This window comes from Pseudorca crassidens, chromosome 2, assembly GCF_039906515.1.
Source record: "Pseudorca crassidens isolate mPseCra1 chromosome 2, mPseCra1.hap1, whole genome shotgun sequence".
Taxonomy (NCBI): Eukaryota; Metazoa; Chordata; class Mammalia; order Artiodactyla; family Delphinidae; genus Pseudorca; species Pseudorca crassidens.
The window spans coordinates 165,261,882-165,281,523 of NC_090297.1; the positions used below are offsets into that span (position 1 = coordinate 165,261,882).

The window sequence follows — 19,642 nt, forward strand, 5'->3', positions numbered from 1 at the left end:
AAAAACCATAACAATGTCAAAAAGAATCAAAAACCATCAACTATTCTGTAAACACAGCAATTCAATCTTCCCCCCATCCTCCAGCTTTAGCAGCTGGCAGGGAGAGCAATATATTCGAGATATTAGCTATTAAAAACACCTTAGGGGCCTCCCTGGTGGCGCAGTGGTTGAGAGTCTGCCTGCCGATGCAGGGGACACGGGTTCGTGCCCCGGTCCGGGAAGATCCCACATGCCACGGAGCGGCTAGGCCCGTGAGCCATGGCCGCTGAGCCTGCGCGTCCGGAGCCTGTGCTCCGCAACGGGAGAGGCCACAACAGTGAGAGGCCTGCGTACAGCAAACAAAACAAAACAAAACAAAAAAACCACCTTAGTTCTCTCATGTCCCAATGAGTAAAAGGATCTACTGCAGATAATTCTAAAAGTTTGGTTTGCTTTTGACCTTGACAGCCTAAGAAAACCTAAGCAGTTCAGGGAAAGTAACACCTTTAACTAAAACCTCTCAGTTGGGGGTGAAAAGGAAAGACTCCCAAGAATGCCTGAATGCTTATACTATCCCCCAGGGAGAAACTATTTGAGACTGAGCTGTTAACTGGCAGCTACCACTGTCAGTATCACCTGAACAGGCTTCTAGCCCAGGAATCTAATAACTACTTACTAGCTAGCCACTAATTTACTCTTCATTTCAAAGCACCCTTTTTATCCAGGTTTAAAAAGAATGAAATTGTCTAAATGTTGTTTTGGGGGTTTTTTTTGCAGCAGATGGAAATGCGTTCATCATTAGTCTCCATTATTCTTTTCAGCTGGCAAAAACTTCTGGTTGTAAAGCAAAGAAATAAAAGATTTTGGGTGATTTTAATCAAAGTTTGCATTCTAACCCTGCCCTGCAGCATGCTGTAATATGAGGAACATTCCTGCCTCACATTCCCAAATAAATGAATTTTTATGTGAATACCCCCTACATTATCTGTCACCTCTTTTTTTGTTGTTGTTTCTATCCATGCGGCCAATATTAGGCATCTACTACTTTATGCTAGATGCTACATAGCACCATCCTTGAAAAAAAACATTCACCAATAATAAACTGACTGCATTAATAAAAGTTTGAAGTGGAATAAATGAATCATAAAACACTTTTAGGAGTACGCACATATACAAAACAAAAAAATTCTAGACTCAACATGCTGCTCACTCTCTAAAAAGCACTGTAGGTATAGGCACCAAAATATTTAAGGTGCTTTTGAAATGCAGAGGAAAACAGTGTATAATCAAAAGCAGATGGGCTTTAAAATTAGTTCCACCATTTATAAGTAGGATAAACTTAGACAAATCATTTACTCTCTCTGAAGGTTCCTCATCTCTAAAAGGGAAATATAAATATTTACCTTATATAAGAGTTGTTGTGAGAACTGAATATAATGTATATTAAATGCCCAGTACAGTGCCTGGCATATAGTATATTATCAAGAGATAGAGACTAGTATTATTAGAGACATTTTCAACAACAGGACACATTTAGTAGTGACTCTTACTCCTTGATGGAAAAAATCCATTGTGTCAATAGAACTTATAACCATTCTGAAAAACAAAGTAAAATCGTAAGTTTCATAAAAAAACATGTAATTTAACAACATATAAATTAGGAGAATCTCTTTTAGCAGGTTGGGAGATAGGAACCTTCAACTAAGAGATGAGTTACATTTCACAAGAAGAGTATTTAAACAAACAAACAAAAAATACATAGTGAGATTATGGAGGGAAGACCTGGAGAAGGAAAAAAGTCAAGAAGTAGCTATACCTATTTGTCAAATTGAAAAGGTCCTGTCTCTTCCCCTTATTCTTTCTCCTCTTCTCAACTCCTCTAAGGAAGAAATATGTTCTCTTAGTAACAAGGCAAACAAGCAATCTCTATATATTAAACCACCTGCTAATTCTTTGAGTCAACAGGTTTTTTTGTTTAGTTTTACATATTTTTTCACTTTAAAAATACATATAACTTACATAATGTACCTTGGGATTAGGTCTATCAGTCATTCCACCCTTACTCTGAATTAACTTAATCAAATAATTATGGATTAGCTATTAGTTATGAGAGAAACGGATATCATCTGGAGGAGAGATTAAGGGACAAAAGAGAGAAATGAGTGATTTTAATGCAAGGGGCACTTGTGAGATGAGAAAGCATCATTATCCAATGGAGGAAATAACAGCCGGGAAAGGAAGAGATTGCAGGAGAGTGCACCAAGCACCAGAGAACAAACACTAATGATCAACACACCACTTACTTGTTTTTTTGTTTTGTTTTGTTTTTATAATTAATTAATTAATTAATTAATTTTGGCTGCATTGGGTCTTTATTGCTGTGCATGGGCTTTCTCTAGTTGCAGTGAGAGGGGGCTACTCTTCATTGCGGTGCACGGGCTTCTCATTGCTGCGGCTTCTCTTGTTGCAGAGCACGGGCTCTAGGCGCACAGACTTCAGTAGTTGTGGCACGTGGGCTCAGTAGTTGTGGCACACGGGCTCAGTAGTTGTGGCTCATGGGCTCTAGAGTGCAGGTTCAGTAGTTGTGATGCACGGGCTTAGCTGCTCCGCAGCATGTGGGATCTTCCCAGACCAGGGCTCGAACCCGTGTCCCCTGCATTGGCAGGCGGATTCTTAACCACTGAGCCACCAGGGAAGTCCCTTGTTTTTTCTTAAAGACAGTAATTGCCAGTGTGTCTTACTGAAGACCAAATGCTACTATAGACTACCAATACTTAATCAACTGTAGGACTGTGAAACAGAATACCACATACTTTGAAACACTGGGGTCTGAAAATATGAAGTTGTCCTATCTTCTGATCAAACTATAGAAAAATCATTATCACTCAAAAAGTAATGTTTATTTAATTGCATCTTTGGAAAAAAATAAGGATCACCAGAAAGAAACATTCAAATTCACTTCTTACAGGCCTTTTCTGAACTCCTTTGCTTATGAATGTAGACATACACAAATTTCTCAATTTAAATTTAAAACCTAGCATACAGGGGCTTCCCTGGTGGCACAGTGGTTAAGAATCAGCCTGCTAATGCAGGGGACATGGGTTCGAGCCCTGATCCAGGAAGATCCCACATGTCGCAGAGCAACTAAGCCCATGTGCCACAACTACTGAACTTGCGCTCTAGAACCCACGAGCCACAACTACTGAAGCCCGTGAGCCACAACTACTCAAGCCCGTGTGCCTAGAGCCCATGTTCCACAACAAGAGAAGCCACCGCAATGAGAAGCCCGTGCACCGCCATGAAGAGTAGCCCCGCTCGCCACAACTAGAGAAAGCCTGCGCACAGCAACGGAGAGTCAATGCAACCAAAACTAAATAAATAAAATTGGGAAAAAAAACCCCTAACATACAAAATTGTGCAGAGAAGCCCTCTTTCAGCTTTAAGGTTTCAAGAAAGAACCTTCTTTAACAGATCTTCAAGCACTGCAAAGGCTCCTTAGAATGATAACTAAACACACTAAGTCAGTCTGAGTCAATTGCAAACTCTACCAGCCTTCTGAACACAAGTGAAAATGGTTTCCAGGTCTGGTTCAGAAATAGTCACACCAAAGTTGAGACAGATACTCTATGCTTCATATCTAGTAATCTCACTTTTGGATCCTGAGCCCATGGGACTTCCCTAGAGGTCCAGTGGTTAAGACTCTGTGCTTCCACTGCAGGGGACATGGGTTCGATCCTTGGTCAGAGAACTAAGATCCCTCATGCCACACAGCGTGGCCAAAAAAAACCAACAACCCTGAGTCCATACACCGAAAAAAAATTGTCACTTGATTACCACTGAGTCTCCATTCTTAAGTGTTTTCGTATCTTAAGATACAATTATCATAGAAAACATCATTTTGTTTAACCAGTTATCTTTGGAGTTGACATCCATCAAATATTTTTTTTTCCTTAAACCTAAAGGGAATAACCCTCTGAAGAGGAAAGGGAGAAGTTACTTCAAAATCTTGTACTCTCCATTTTCCTTTCCAACCATATCTTCATAGTTAAATTCCAAAGTGTGTGTAGGGGGGGAGGACAGGAGCAATAAAGTTAATTGGAGATACTGCTGTAGTAAAGTACATCCTTTCAGTTTGATGCAACGGAATTTTGCAGTTGAAATATGGCCCCCCAAAAGGTGCACAGTTTATTCAAAAAAGAGCTGGCTTGAGGATCATAGAGTTAGAGAAGTACTATACAGAGTCAGAGATATGCACCTGCCTGGAAGCAACAAGCAACAAACCTGAAGCAACAAGCATGCTGAAAATTTCCCTAGTGTCTCATTTCTGTCTTTTAATATAATTTTCTCCTTTGCTGGGGGGATAATAAAAAATAGTTGAGAGGGAAAAAAAGCATGATAAAGAGCTGTGGAGGTGACGTAAAGAATAAGGGAAAGGGAAGTGGGAAAAAATGGATCTTATTCTAGTGATAGCTTCTATAAGACCCTCAGCCAACTGCCGTGATGTAATAATAATAAAATAAATCCTATTGCTTATTGAGTACTGTGTGCCAGGCATTATGTTAAGCACATTATATAAACTATCGCCTTTACTCCCTATGACAGCTCTGTACATTGGGTATTATTACACTTATTTTACAGGTAAGGAAGCCCAGATTACACCTGGAACCTGGCAACCTTCTAAAATGGATCCATTTACATCCGGTAACATTTTCTCTATGCCTTATGTCCTTAAAATCCTCTCCTAGAGGATTTCCAAACTCTTGCCCTATACTGCTTACAGAGAGCACCTGAGTTTCAACAGCTACACGTTTCTCTATTAATAACCTCTCAACAAAGAAAGCTCTCTCAGTAACTTCTCTTGGTCCATGTGTCCCCTACTCTTAAGGTCCTTTGGAATATCCCCTGTGAATCATCCAATGGCTCACTTGTATTTACCAGCAAAATCTCTTCAAGCCCCAGGGGTATCCCATGTCACCTCTCTGCCCTCTCCCTCCCCACAGTGTCACTGAATGGCATGAATTTCACCTCTATTCTCTTAACTATTATTCATATTCACTCCCTTAAATAGAGACTCAAAATCCCTCTCTCTTCAGAAAACCTGCCCGTGATTAGCATCATTTAACTGTAATTATTCTTGTAGCAGAAAGGCCCTGGATTGGAAACCAGATCTGGCTTCTAATCTTGGTTCGTTTACTTGATATGATACCTGGGCAAATCACTCCACCTTTCTAGGACTAGTTTCTCAACCATAAACAAGGGGAATTAGACTAAATAAGCTCAAGACTAATTCCCAGATCTACAAGTTTTTTTAGGCAAAAAGATTACCAAAAGCCTTAACTTATAAAAATGGAAAAATTGTTATAAATTTTTTTAATTACTTAAGGCACCTTAGATTTTTAAAAATTAATACACAACATATTAAAACAAAAACAGAGAAAAACTTTTAAACTTCAAAGGGTGACAAGGTTGATTAAATTGTCCATTTTCCATTCTTTATTTGACACATGACTGAAAACCCAGGTAATCCCTTAAAAGACTACTAGGCTATGAATATACACACTCTCCTATTAACTAATCACTATGCAATATTTCAAATACCACATATTTGTTTAATATACAAAAAGCATTCTAAATACTACCTGTGATGATTAGTTTTACCTGTCAACTTGGCTAGGTTATAGTACCCAGTTACTTAATCAAACATTAATCTAGGTGTTGCTGTAAAGGTATTTTGTAGATATGGTTAATAACTACAGTAAGTTGACTTTAAGTAAAGGAGATTACCCTTGATAATGTGGGTGGGACACATCTAATCGGTTGAAGGGCTTAAGAGCAAAAACTGAGGTTTCCCAGAGAAGAAGGAATCTTGCCTCAAGACTGAAGCATCAACCTGACCTTAAGCCCGCCAGCCTGACCTACAAATTTTGGAATTGCCCCTCACAATGTCGTGAGCCAATTCATGAAAACAAATCTCTTTTAAAAAACACACACATATACAAATGATATTGGTTTTGTTTTTCTGGAGAACCCTGACTGATACATTAACATACTGAATACTCAGACTGGTATTTTGTTCTTTTTTAAGTGAGGATTAACAGATAGATGTCTGTTTCTTGTAACCTCTTTAAAATATTAAAGCATTTTAAATATGTAACCGGAATGTTATTTTTTAAGTTAGTATTTCCTACACAATGCCAACAAATTAGCGACGCTATTATCTCACTGTGCTCTTCTTTATTAAAATACACAGGGAGAAAAAAAAAAAGTGGTGTTTTCCACACTGAATTTTTAAACTCCAAAACTGATTTCAGAAGATTCTGAGATTCATTTTTTTTCTCATTTTCATGGCTTTCAAAGTGTTTCATAACTAGCCATTACTATAACATGACTATGAAGAAAGTCACTTATCAGCCCAATTTTAGAGATTAAGGAACCAGACAAAGAGAAGTAGTAGACTTTGCTCTACTTTATCAAGTGACATCTGCAAAACCAAGCTGGAAATTCTCCAACTCTAAGTTTTATTGTTGACCCATCGATTAGTTAGTCCTCCATGCTACACTGACATAGAAAAATATTCTAGAATCACAACATACACAGAAACTATTAAGGACATAAGAATGACATATTTAGTATTCAATAGTGTTCACATGCTGGTTCCATTCAAAAAGTATTACTGATACCAGGTACCTACAAACTTTTTCTGTAAAGGGTCAGTAGTATTTAGGCCTTGCAGGCCATAAGGTCTCTTTGGCAACTACTCAACTCTGCCATTGTAGCCCCAAAGCAGCCAATGACAGTACATAAATGAATGAGTATGGCTATATTCCAATAAAATTTTATTTACTAAAACAGACCAGCTTTGGCCTCTGGGCCATAGTTTGCTGACCTCTGACTCATGAAATCATGGAGCTGGAAAAGACCCTGGAGGTCATATGGTACACTCCCATTCAATGCCAAAACACCTCTATATCCAGTGCCAGTGACCATCTGGCTCAGAACAGTTTCATAAACAGACTGTTTTCCAAGCTAGACTGGTTATTCCTCAATGAGGGACTTCAAGGATGGGATATTTTCCCACAGTGTGGAACTAACCAGAGCACTGTGGGTCATTTAGCATTCCTGGTTCCTGAAGAGTAAATGCTACCTACACAAATATACACCTATCACTATGACAACCAAAACTTTCCCCACATATTCCCAAATCCCATAGGGTAGGGGTATTGGTACCCAATGGGTTAAGATATATTGAGCTATACTGAGGTGGGATATGTGGCAACTGTCCCATGCAGCCATTCCCCCTTCTACCTATGGCAGACATGACTAATCAATCAGATACTCTTTCCTTGTGAGGCTGGCCTTTGCCTCAGAATTTTTAACACAACACTCAAGACAACCATCTCCAATGAATCAGAATTGTGATGTTAAAACATATTTGTTATCCCTAATCTAAAAGGATAGTTCTACACACACTCTGAAAAGAAACTGGCTTCCTTTAAGTTTACAAAGCTGAAAAATAATATGGTTTAATTTTAAACCCTAAGGCATGTTTTGAAAGTTTGTGAAAATATTTCTTGGTTGTGACAATGACTGAGGACACTGAAGGCACTTGGTGTACTGAGGAATGACACATGTCCTGCAACACTAGGGACAGTACTGCACAACAGAGGATTATCCTACATCCCCCATGATGTTTTAATATCCCACTAGAAATAGATGTGGATGAAAAACTGTTTAAATTATCTAAGCCTAGACTGTAACTCAATTTAACACATAAACAGGAATTCTTTTTCACATTTTTAATAATCACTAAGTTCTCCCAAAATGTAACTGCTCTGAAAGTCAAAGTAAGACTGTACTTAACTTTTCTCTGAATTTTGCCAAGAGTTATTCACCATTTTGGAAAATAGTCTCAATGACAGCAATATAATTCAGTTATGTAAGTACAATTTATCTGAATAAGCCTGCATTTGTAATGATTTCCATCACAGTAATTCTAGACACAGGTACAAAAAGTTAACCGCTTGGTATGTGTAGAGCATATACATATTAAAAAGTATATTTAATGACTTTATTTTTATTTCTCCTTTATATTACAGTTAGAACATTATATTCATTTCTTTGCAGTCAGGTTTGCAAGTAGTTACAGTATATCTATGAATTCATTTCAGGATAGTAAAGGAGGGACTATAAAACATTTGTTATAAAAATAGAGTGTTGGCTCTGACAGGTTAAGAACCACTAATCTAAACTAATGAAGCCTTTTTGACCAAATTGCGTTAACACAGACACAAATCTTGCCCAAAATTTGGAAACAAATCTAATGTGCTTCAAGGGTTCAAACACAACTTTAACTGGCTATCTGAAGCCATTTTTACAGAAAAACACTAGATCTCTCAATATAGGTGCAGCTTCCATATCTCCTTTTCCCTTCTCTATAAAATATACAAGAAATGACTGTGAAAGCCAAGTGCTTAGGACCTCTAAGTCCTCCAGTGCACTGGAGCTGTCGCTGTGATTACTTCTACCCAATTGTGAAGAGAACTGGCAGTGATTAACAGAGTCAATGAAAGAACCCAGTCATCACTGAAGCAACTGCCCTTGAGCAACAGACACAAAGCTCCTACTGAGAGTCCATTTTCCAAGAGGGCAGAAATGTTCAATATCTGCACTGTCTATATAAGAGACTACTAGTTTAAAACTTAAAGGTTTGACATTGACTAAAAGTGGAAATAATCTCCACATAAGTCTATCTATTTTATATATATATGTTATATACATACACACATATATTAATTGACTAAAGCCATTGGCAAACCTCGCTTCCAAGAATACTAATTATTGTTTCCCTCTGTAAGTCTTTTTTTAAAACCTTTTTATAGTTCATGGCAGTTTTTAAGTCTTTAGAGTGTCGATAAGAGTCCATATATAGTTCAAAGACTAACCTCCAAAGCAAAACCATAAACATAAGCAAGGTCAGGTCCCAGAAGCTTTCTTTAAATCAAGTTTTCAACTATTCTAGGTTAAGTGGTGACATTTAGTTTTAAGAGCTAAGAGAGACAGGTATATTGGAACATAATTCTAATGATTTATTTTTTCTATTCTTCAGAGACATGCATGTAAAAGTGAGTGGTAGGGAGCAAAAATAAATAAATAAATAAAATAAAGGCTTTGAAATGGCCTATAAGTAACTCTTGGGTCTCCCAGGGAATAAGGCAACCAGGTCCAGAGAACTAGCACTTGTCACACTTCTCTGCAGAAAACTTTGTATAAAATTATCCACAAATGATCTGCTTCTAAACCCTACAAGGCGCATTAGCTATTTAGCTATAATCAGCCCAAAGCCAGCCCCAACTCAACACAAGCTTTAAGGGATAAGTATTATAAATGAAGAAGACACAGCTGAAAAGGATGGCTAAGAAGCAAACAAGAATATTAAGAACAAAATACATCTCTACAGGCTAAAATGCTGGACTGCTGAAAAACAGGCAGGAAAACTTTAATACAGAGTAGGTGTAAGGTCATATATTTCAATTTAAAAATCAGCCATACAAGTACAGGGACCAGACTAACAGAGAGTTCCTGCAAAAATCTGGGGAGCTTTGGCTTACCAAATGCTTACTGTAAGAGCAAGATATGTCTGCTTAAATATTAATGCAATTTTGGACTTCAATAATATTGAATATACAGTAATAGAAAGAGTATGGTGTCCACCTTACAGGAAGTAATAGTCCCACTATTTGCTGCCTTGATTAGACATCTAAAATAGTGCAGACAATTACAGAAGCCATATTTTCACAATACCGACAACCTAGAGCATCCATAAGACAATCAGGATAGTGAGAGATCGAGGTATTGGCATTATTTAACCTGAGGAAGAGATAATAAGAGACAGTTTTTTAAATATGTGACAAAATTTTAAATAGAAAAGAAAAAATAGATCTTCCATGTTTCTCTGGCTGATATAACTAAAACCAATGGATAAAAAAACCCGCAACAGGTAATTTGGATCTGTTATAAATAAAAGAATAACCTTATAACTTGAGCCACCCAACAACAAACCAAGGTTGTATAAAAAGGAAGTGAACACCTTGTTTCTCTATGTATTCAGGCAAGAAGAAGTGTTAAGAGGGTACCCAAATCAGGTAGAAGATTGGATTAAGAGACTGCTACAGGTTCACTCCAATTCTGCAATGATATCATTTTAAGGGCGGAAGAAAAAGTACAAGTTAAGTCAACAAACACTTTATTTCCCTAATAGCAAGTTATGCTGGTAAAAGGGGAGAAGAATTGAGAGGGCCAAAGTGATTCTAAGGTACATTTAAAAATACATGGTACATAAGGAACTCAAAGTGAGATGCAGTGGAAAAGGGCACTGGATTTAGGGTTAGAAGACTAAGGTTGCATCCCAGTTCCAACCCAGCCTAGCTCTACAGGATGTAGGGCAAGTCACTGAACCCTTCTGTAGTTCAGGTTTTTCCACCTCAGAAATAGGGATACCACCTGTCTTGCCCTAAGGATCAGATGACTGTATAAGGAACACACTGACTAAATAATTTATACATAAATTATCATTGTTATTATTCTACATTGATCAGAGTCTTCTAAGCTCTGTTCACCAAACTTTAAAAAGGATATGAAACAAAATACTAGCAAACAGAATCCAACACATTAAAAGGATCATACACCATGATCAAGTGGGATTAATCCCAGGGATCCAAGGATTCTTCAACATATGCAAATCAATCAATGTGATACACCATATTAACAAATTGAAGAATAAAAACCATATGATCATCTCAATAGATGCAGAAAAAGCTTTTGACAAAATTCAGTACTCATTTATGATAAAAACTCTCCAGAAAGCAGGCAGAGAGGGAACCTACCTCAACATAATAAAGGCCATATACAACAAACCTAGAGCATGCATCATTCTCAATGGTGAAAAACAGAAAGCATTTCCTCTAAGATCAGGAACAAGCCAAAGATGTCCACTCTCACCACTATCATTCTACACAGTTTTGAAAGTCCTAGCCACGGCAATCAGAGAAGAAAAAGAAATAAAAGGAATATAAATTGGAAAAGAAGAAGTAAAACTGTCACTATTTGCAGATGACATGATACTATACATAGATAATCCTAAAGACGCCACCAGAAAACTACTAGAGCTAATCAATGAATTTGGTAAAGTAGCAGGATACAAAATTAATGCACAGAAATCTCTGGCATTCCTATACACTAACAACAAAAGATCAGAAAGAGGAATTAAAGAAACAATCCCATTCACCATTGCAACAAAAAGAATAAAATACCTAGGAATAAACCTACCTAAGGAGGTAAAAGACCTGTACTCAGACAACTATAAGACACTGATGAAAGAAATCAAAGATGAGGGCTTCCCTGGTGATGCAGTGGTTGAGAGGCTGCCTGCCAACGCAGGGGACATGGGTTCGTGCCCCGGTCCGGGAATATCCCACATGCTGCGGAACGGCTGGGCCCGTGAGTCATGGCCGCTGAGCCTGCACGTCTGGAACCTGTGCTCCGCAATGGGAGAGGCCGCAACAGTGCAACAGTGAGAGGCCTGTGTACCGCAAAAAAAAAAAAAAGAAATCAAAGATGAAACAAACGGATGGAGAGATATATCATGTTCTTGGATTGGAAGACTCAATCTTGTGAAAATGACTATACTACCCAAAGCAATCTACAGATTCAATGCAATCCCTACCAAATTACCAATGGCATTTTTTACAGATCTAGAACAAAAAAATCTTAAAATTTGTATGGAGACACAAAAGACCCTGAATAGCCAAAGCAATCTTGAGGGAAAAAAATGGAGCTGGAGGAATCAGACTCCGTGACTTCAGACTATACTACAAAGCTACAGTAATCAAGACAACATGGTACTGGCACAAAAACAGAAATATAGATCAATGGAAGAGGATAGAAAGCCCAGAGATAAACCTACGCATCTACGGTCAACTAATCTATGACAAAGGAGGCAAGGATATATAATGGAGAAAAGACAGCCTCTTCAATAAGTGGTGCTGGGAAAACTGGACAGCTACATGTAAACGAATGAAATTAGAACACTCCCTAACACCATACACAAAAATAAACTCAAAATGGAATAAAGACCTAAATGTAACACTGGACACTATAAAACTCTTAGAGGAAAACATAGGAAGAACACTCTTTGACATAAATCACAGCAAGATCTTTTTTGACCCACCTTCTAGAGTAATGGAAAGAAAAACAAAAATAAACTAATGTGACCTCATGAAACTTAAAAGAAAGTTTAACAACTTTCTATAAACTATAAACAAGATGAAAAGACAACTCTCAGAATGGGAGAAAATATTTGCAAACGAATCAATGGACAAAAGATTAATCTCCAAAATATATAAACAGCTCATGCAGCTCAAAATAAAAAAAAAAACCCAATCAAAAAATGGGCAGAAGACCTAAATAGACATTTCTCCAAAGAAGATGTACAGATGGCCAAGAAGCACACGAAAAGCTGCTCGACATCACTAATTATTACAGAAATGCAAATCAAAACTACAACGAGGCATCACCTCACACCGGTCAGAATGGGCATCATCAGAAAATCTACAAACAACAAATGCTGGAGAGGATGTGGAGAAAAGGGAACCCTCTTGCACTGCTGGTGGGAATGTAAATTGATACAGCCACTATGGAGAACAATACGCAGTTTCCTTAAAAAACTAAAAATAGAATTACCATATGACCCAACAATCCCACTACTGGGCATATACCCAGAGAAAACCGTAATTCAAAAAGACACATGCACCCCAACGTTCATTGCGGCACTACTGACAATAGCCAGGTCGTGGAAGCAACCTAAATGTCCACAGACAGATGAATGGATAAAGATGATGTGGTACATATATACATTGGAATATTACTCTACCACAAAAAGGAACTAAATTGAGTCATTTGCAGAGATGTGTATGGACCTAGAGACTGTCATACAGAGGGAAGTAAGTCAGAAGAGAAAAACAAATGTCATATATTAACACATATATGTGGAATCTAGAAAAATGGTACAGATGAACCAGTTTGCAAGGCAGAAATAGAGACACAGCTGTAGAGAACAAACGTATGGACACCAAGGGGGGAAAGTGGTGGTGGCGGGGGGATGAATTGGGAGATTGGGATTGACATATACACACTAATTTGTATAAAACAGATAACTAATAAGAACCTGCTGTATAAAAAAATAATAATAAATTAAATTTAAAAGAAAAAGGATATGAAAAACCTAGAATCCTAATAGATCAAGATAAAGCCTTGTAACTTGACTAAAGAGATAGAAAGCATGTTTTAGGTAGAAACCCTCATGAGAAAAAGTCTTACCCAAGGAAAGGTAAAAGGTATTTATTATAGAATAGGTTGTGTGTTCTTAAAAAGGATGTTGTTCAGTTGTTTTCTACAGGAAGAAGAAACAAGATTCAGAATGAGAAGAGGTGGATTTAAATGAATGCAAGGGAGATTTCAGTTAGGTCTAGGGAATAACATTTTACATGCTTGTTTTCATCAAATGAAAATGTATAAGCCACAAAGCAACAAAAAGACAAAGGAATCCTACCTGTCAAGATGATAAGACCCTGGAAGAGGCTATGGACATTTAGAATTCAAAACCTACCTGTCCTGGATTGGTCAACATTTACTAGCCTAAAGGGAGTCAAATCACATTGTCTCCCGAGGTCCTTTCCAGCACTAGAACTCAGAGAATTAGAACCAATAAATAACTGTTTATTAGGAAAAGAAATAAAGTTAGCAGTTGAACTTGGGGGTATATTTTATATGAGCTTTCTACTTTAATCAAAAATGCTCTTATTAGTCATGTACCACAATGTTCACTGCAGCTCTATTTATAATAGCCAGGACATGGAAGCAACCTACCTAAGTGTCCATCGACAAATGAATGGATAAAGAAGATGTGGCACATATATACAATGGAATATTACCCAGCCATAAAAAGAAACAAAATTGAGTTATTTGTAGTGAGGTGGATAGACCTAGAATCTGTCATACAGAGTGAAGTCAGAAAGAGAAAAACAAATACCATATGCTAACACATATATATGGAATCTAAAAAAAAAAAAAGGTTCTGAAGAACCCAGGGGCAGGACAGGAATAAAGACACATATGTAGAGAATGGACTTGAGGACACAGGGAGGGCGAAGGGTAAGCTGGGACGAAGTGAGAGAGTGGCGTGGACATATATACATTACCAAACGTAAAATAGATAGCTAGTGGGAAGCAGCCGCATAGCACAGGGAGATCAGCTAGTGCTGACATATACATATATCCCCATATCTCCCACCTAGAGGGGTGGGAAAGGGAGGGTGGGAGGGAGATGCAAGAGGGAGGAGATATGGGGATATATGTATATGTATAGCTGATTCACTTTGTTATAAAGCAGAAACTAACACACCATTGTAAAGCAATTATACTCCAATAAAGATGTTAAAAAAAAAAAGAAGTGCTCTTATTCTTAAGTGATAAAGCAAATGAGATAAAATGTTAAAAATAGGTGAATCTGAATAAAGGGTATACAGGTGGTTCCCTGTACTATCTTGATTTTTGCAACTTTATTCAATTACTGTGAAATAGTCATCATTTAGGTTTAAAATATTAGGAGTTGAATGATACTTCTTATCTTACTAGTGCTTATGGGGAAGTCTAGAACTTGATTATGTATCACTTCCTAGGGCCTGCCCTCCCTCCTCTGCTGTAATTAAGACACCTTCACGCATATACAGTGGTTGGTTTTCTCACATATACAATGTTCTCATCCATCTCCATGCCTTCATCCTCTCAATTTTGAAAATAAACTTCAGTATTTGTTTTTTATTCACATTTCAACCTTTCCCTCAAACCTCTCCAAGACTCCTAATAACCGTACAAACTTTGACTTCCCAGCCTCTGCCAGGTCATTCTCAAGGAGGTGGGAGAGGTGGGAGGGATTTCTTTCCCAGCCAGCTGCAGGCAAAGAGGGAGCACATTGTCTGTAGGGTATTTTAAAACAATAATAAAAGCAACTAAAAGTCTTTCTGCCTTTTATCATCACCAGGCACTGGCAATTAGAAACAACCTTAGTGTTGAGACACTCCTTCAAACCATTGCAGACAGCTCCAAACACCACCCCTTAATATGTCACCAGTAATGGTCAGCCTTCTCAACCTCTGCCAAAATCTTTTATCCAATAGTTTTTCTTTTCCTCAGGATCTCAAATTAAAAACAAAACAAAAACTAATAATAACAACAACAAAGACTAAAGGTAATCAGTGTATTTTCTACAGTATTGGTAATTGTGAGGTATATCATTATCACTTTAATAGAAAAGCTCATATATAATTTAATGTGATGCCTCACTCAAAACAAAACTAAGTAGAGTCCATTTATATAATCCAGATCAATTATGATTTAGTATTAAAACTATATTTCAAATGACAATAATGTAAACAAATGGTTCACAGCCATCACTTAATGCCTGGAGGCTGGAAAATTTGCCAAGACTTATGGGATCAGACTCAGCAGAACAGACAAGGCTCTACTAACATAACTGCAGTCCTTTATGGCTGCTCTAATCGCCCTGCATCACACTTTGAGGGCCAGGTCATCCTAGACACTATGAGAAAAAAGGTCTAACTCAGCGAAAGGAAAAGGACAAAAAGAGATACTAAAAGAAGGGATCGACTATGTCTCGGCCAATCTTGTTGAGGGCCATCTTGCATCAAAGGCAATGCAGCAGCTGGATGGTAAATCAGCAGATCGACAGCACTCTTCTTGGTATCTCCCTGTCCAGCTGTATTCCTCAGCTGTAACAAATCCTCCCGATTCTATCAAAAGGCAGGGAATGCCTTTCTCACTAGGGTATGCAGATAACTGAAAATGGACTAGATAACAATAAAATTGATAATCAGAGAGTACAGAACCAGAAACTCAATATAGCAAGTTACTTCACATATTACAAATGGGTTATTAAAGAAAACAAAATGTGCTAGTATGTGTATATGAAGACACTTTTGACTACAGCTGTTTTAATCGTTCTTCCAATACACAGATACATATTTCACTGCAGCAGAAATAAAAAGAAATAGTAAATCCATAAGAATAACTAGTAATTTGCTGCACCCTGATAAAAAAAACGCCACCCTTGGTTAAACTGTTAAATACATCTAAATCCTACAGAATAAACAGAATTTATCTAGAGAAGGTTAAGAAATGTACTCAACAATTAGAACAAATAACAAAAATTCCAAAGATTATCCAGAAGACAAGGCAATCAAATTTCAAACATACTACTCAGATATATAATTAGAAACTTGCCACAGAATGCAGGGCTCTTGTGTTTCAACATGATCACATCCTCTCCTATGAACTAACATCTAATGGCCTACAGGCTTTCTCCCAAAACCAAGAGAAAAGGGGGAAGAACACATTTTTAAATCAAGATTATATAGAAAAATCAGATCAACCTTTCAGAAAAACAGTATTGTCTACTTTAAAGAAATAAGATTAAGACATATAGAAATCTACATAGCAGTTAATTGAATAACTTTAAAGGTCAGTGTAATCTTTTCACTTTCTAATTTGAAAAACTATTCAATTTGCTCACTTCCATGTTCCAGCATTGTTTATGTTTAGGCGATGCTTTCCACTTTTAAGTATCAGCTGTGCCCCTAAACATAAGGAAATGATCTATCTTACTCAAGCATAAATTCTCAAGGCCATCAAGAGTTTATAAGCTATAGTTAATAATACTATGTTGTATATTTTAAATTTGTTAAGACAGTAGATCTTAAGTGTTCTCACCACAAAAAGAAAAAGAGAGAAATTAGTAACTATGTGAAGTGATGGTTTGTTAATTAGCTTGATTGTGGTAATCATTTCACAATATATGTGTATATCAAATCATCATGTTGTACACCTTAAATATATGCAATTTTGATTTGTCAATTATGTCTCATTAAAGCTAGGGGAAAAAAGTTTACAAGCTAGCAAGACACCAAGCCATCAATAAACATAAACTGTTCTAGTTTACTTGAATTAGAGCAAGACAGACCACCAAATCAGATCTAAAAGATACCTGTACCAATACAGTAGTTTTAAAAATAAAAAATGTTAACACTTGAAATATGAAACACTTGAAACAAGCAAAAGATTCAACTATCAGATATCACCGTCCACCAATGACAATGTTAGGGCTCTCCCTAGGTACCTCACCCCATTTGTGACAAAAATACAAATTTGCCATCTATCTAAAGCTAAAACAGTCTTTGTAATTATGCAGAAGTGAGATATTATATGATGTAGATTAGGAAGTACATATTAATTGCAAGTCAATAAAACATGAATAAAATGTAGACAATAACTAAAATTAATAATAACCTCTGGTAATGATAAAGGTGAGCCCACATAGTACACGATGGCCAATGAGGAAAACTAAATATGCTAATGTGTATATAACAACAGAACTTGGGTTATCAATATTTTTTAACAATCTACCAATGGCAAATATATACGTTTTCTTTGTAGCAGAAATAAAAAGTAACAGTAAATCCACAGGAATTGCTAGTAATCGGCTGCACCCTAATCTAAAATTGCCTTTACTGGTTAAACTCAAAACCTAAATACAACAGGATAACTTTTAGTAAAACTCTATTAGAAAGTTAGGCAGAAAAACAATGAATAGTAACTGCAAACGTGACGGCACTGGCTTTCCATGTAATTATCACTGTAATTCCAAACGCATTTACAAGTTCATTCCATGACAAAGGAAATAACCTAAACTCCGCAAGGTAGAGAAGATTCCAAAAGGAAAACTTTGGTTGGTTTGCTGGTATGAAGACAACTTTAAAGCACTATCTGTTTCACAAAGAAATGCAGCATAAGTTGGACCTGGGTGAGGAAGAGTTCAAGTTTTCCCTGGGAATGTAAATTCTTCCCCGAAATCCACACAGGTTAAAATAAATAAATGAATAAATAAAAGGCACATCAAAAAGCCAGCATTAATTGCAAAGGAGGCAATACGAGTTCAGCATCCCGTAGGTGGCTGGTCATCTTTCTGATCCGTTAGGTCAAGACGTCCTTCTCATCTACGACCCTCAGAGAAGGACTGCCTCCCTCCTCTCCAACCTCCCCTGGAAGTCAACCTTCGCCAACTCGTGCCACCCTCACAGACAATCTGCCAAGTGCCGGGACACTCCCCCAAGTGGGACTGCTCTCCTCCGAGATGCCTCCTGCACAGTGTCACCCGCCACCCTCCTCCCCTTCTCAGGGCCTCTTCGGCCTCAGGGTCCCCGGTGCCTCCCTCCTCAGCCCCTCACGGCTGCCCTCAGGGCTGCCCCCGTCCCCCGACCCCCAATCCTGGTCCCCTCCCTCAAACCTGGGGTCCCGGTTCTCCCTCTGCCCGCGCGAGGTGTCCCGACTCTCCCGTCCCTACCCGGTCTCCCCCGTCCCGCGGCGCGGGGCGGCGGCGGGGCGGAGAGGCATCCACTGAGGAGACAAGTGCCTGGGACTCTCCGGCTCCGATCAGGACCCGGAGCCGGGCTTCCGCCTCGCGCCGGAAGGCATTCGCGAGCGGGACCGGAAGTCCCGCCCCGCGAGCTCTGCCTGCCGAGGCAGCGGGGTCTCACTAGATCGCAGAGAGGATTCGTGGAGGAGAGAGGGGTTTGCCGGCAGTCGGCCGGGAGCAGAAGGGCTTACCCTGAAGGGCCGAGGCGCCAAAAATCTTTCTCCCTGCTGCTTCTATTTCCAGCGGATCAGCCAACCGACCTGCAGTCGGTTGATCAAGGGTCTCCTGTGTTCACGCACCTGGAGGAGCAAGATGACTCAGACACTGACCCCTGCCTTCACAATCTAGTTGAAAGTTGACAAAAATATAAACAGAGGTTAATCACACCGCAAGGCAGTATTGCTTCATTCCTTAATCCAAATTTTTATCACCTGCTATATATCACTCATTAAACAAGTAGGCTGTAAACAGACGAAAGCCCCTATCTTATGGAGCGAGGGAGGCACTAAGGGCAATGAACCAGGCAGAGAATAAATCAAACAACTACCTGTTCCTCGGGAAGCTTAAGGTAGTACAGGGACAGATATATGGGCAAACAAGTGCAATGAAACCATCGAGCATCAGAGGAGCTATGGCCGTGCTGCAGGCAGTCGCGTGGTGCAGGGAGCTGGGCAGACCCAAGACTCTAAAGATAATGGCTCCTCCGTTGAGACCGAAATGAATGATGAATAAGAGTTAAAGGTCAGACAAGGTGGGGAAGGGCATGCAGAGGAGAAGGATGCCAGAGAGAGCTTGGCTGAATCAGGGAGCTGGAGGAGGGTACAGTTAATTTAGCAAGGTCTGCGGTCAGAGAGGCAGGAGGAAGCATAAGGAAAGGAGGCAAGCCCAGATCAGGAAGACTGTTGTGTATTATGCTAAGAGATTTGGACTTTAGACTCCATGTAACAGGGAATCAGTGCGTATCTTTAGGGGAACAGACAAAATACTGAGTTATGGGGTTGACTAGGATGATTGACCTAGTCATCAAAGAAAAATAAGAACTTGAAAAATCGCGGAGAGAACATTTTACCAGTGAGGGTGCTTTCTCAAACTGTCATACCCAGATGTTAAAAACAATGG

General features: G+C 38.6%; 1 protein-coding gene across 9 annotated transcripts in view; it reads right to left on the reverse strand.

Annotated features, from left to right (window-relative positions):
• The window catches only part of DISP1 (dispatched RND transporter family member 1), a 204,128-nt gene extending 185,540 nt beyond the window's left edge, over window positions 1-18,588 (reverse strand). For 4 of the 9 annotated variants that reach the window (XM_067729679.1, XM_067729688.1, XM_067729683.1 and 1 more), the window contains exon 1: window positions 18,452-18,566. The gene's annotated coding sequence lies outside the window, so the exon portion shown is untranslated. Of the gene's footprint in view, window positions 1-18,394 lie in introns of all 9 variants that reach the window. The other 5 variants (XM_067729689.1, XM_067729685.1, XM_067729687.1 and 2 more) reach the window with 4 other exon arrangements.
• Window positions 18,589-19,642: the final 1,054 nt, after the last annotated feature.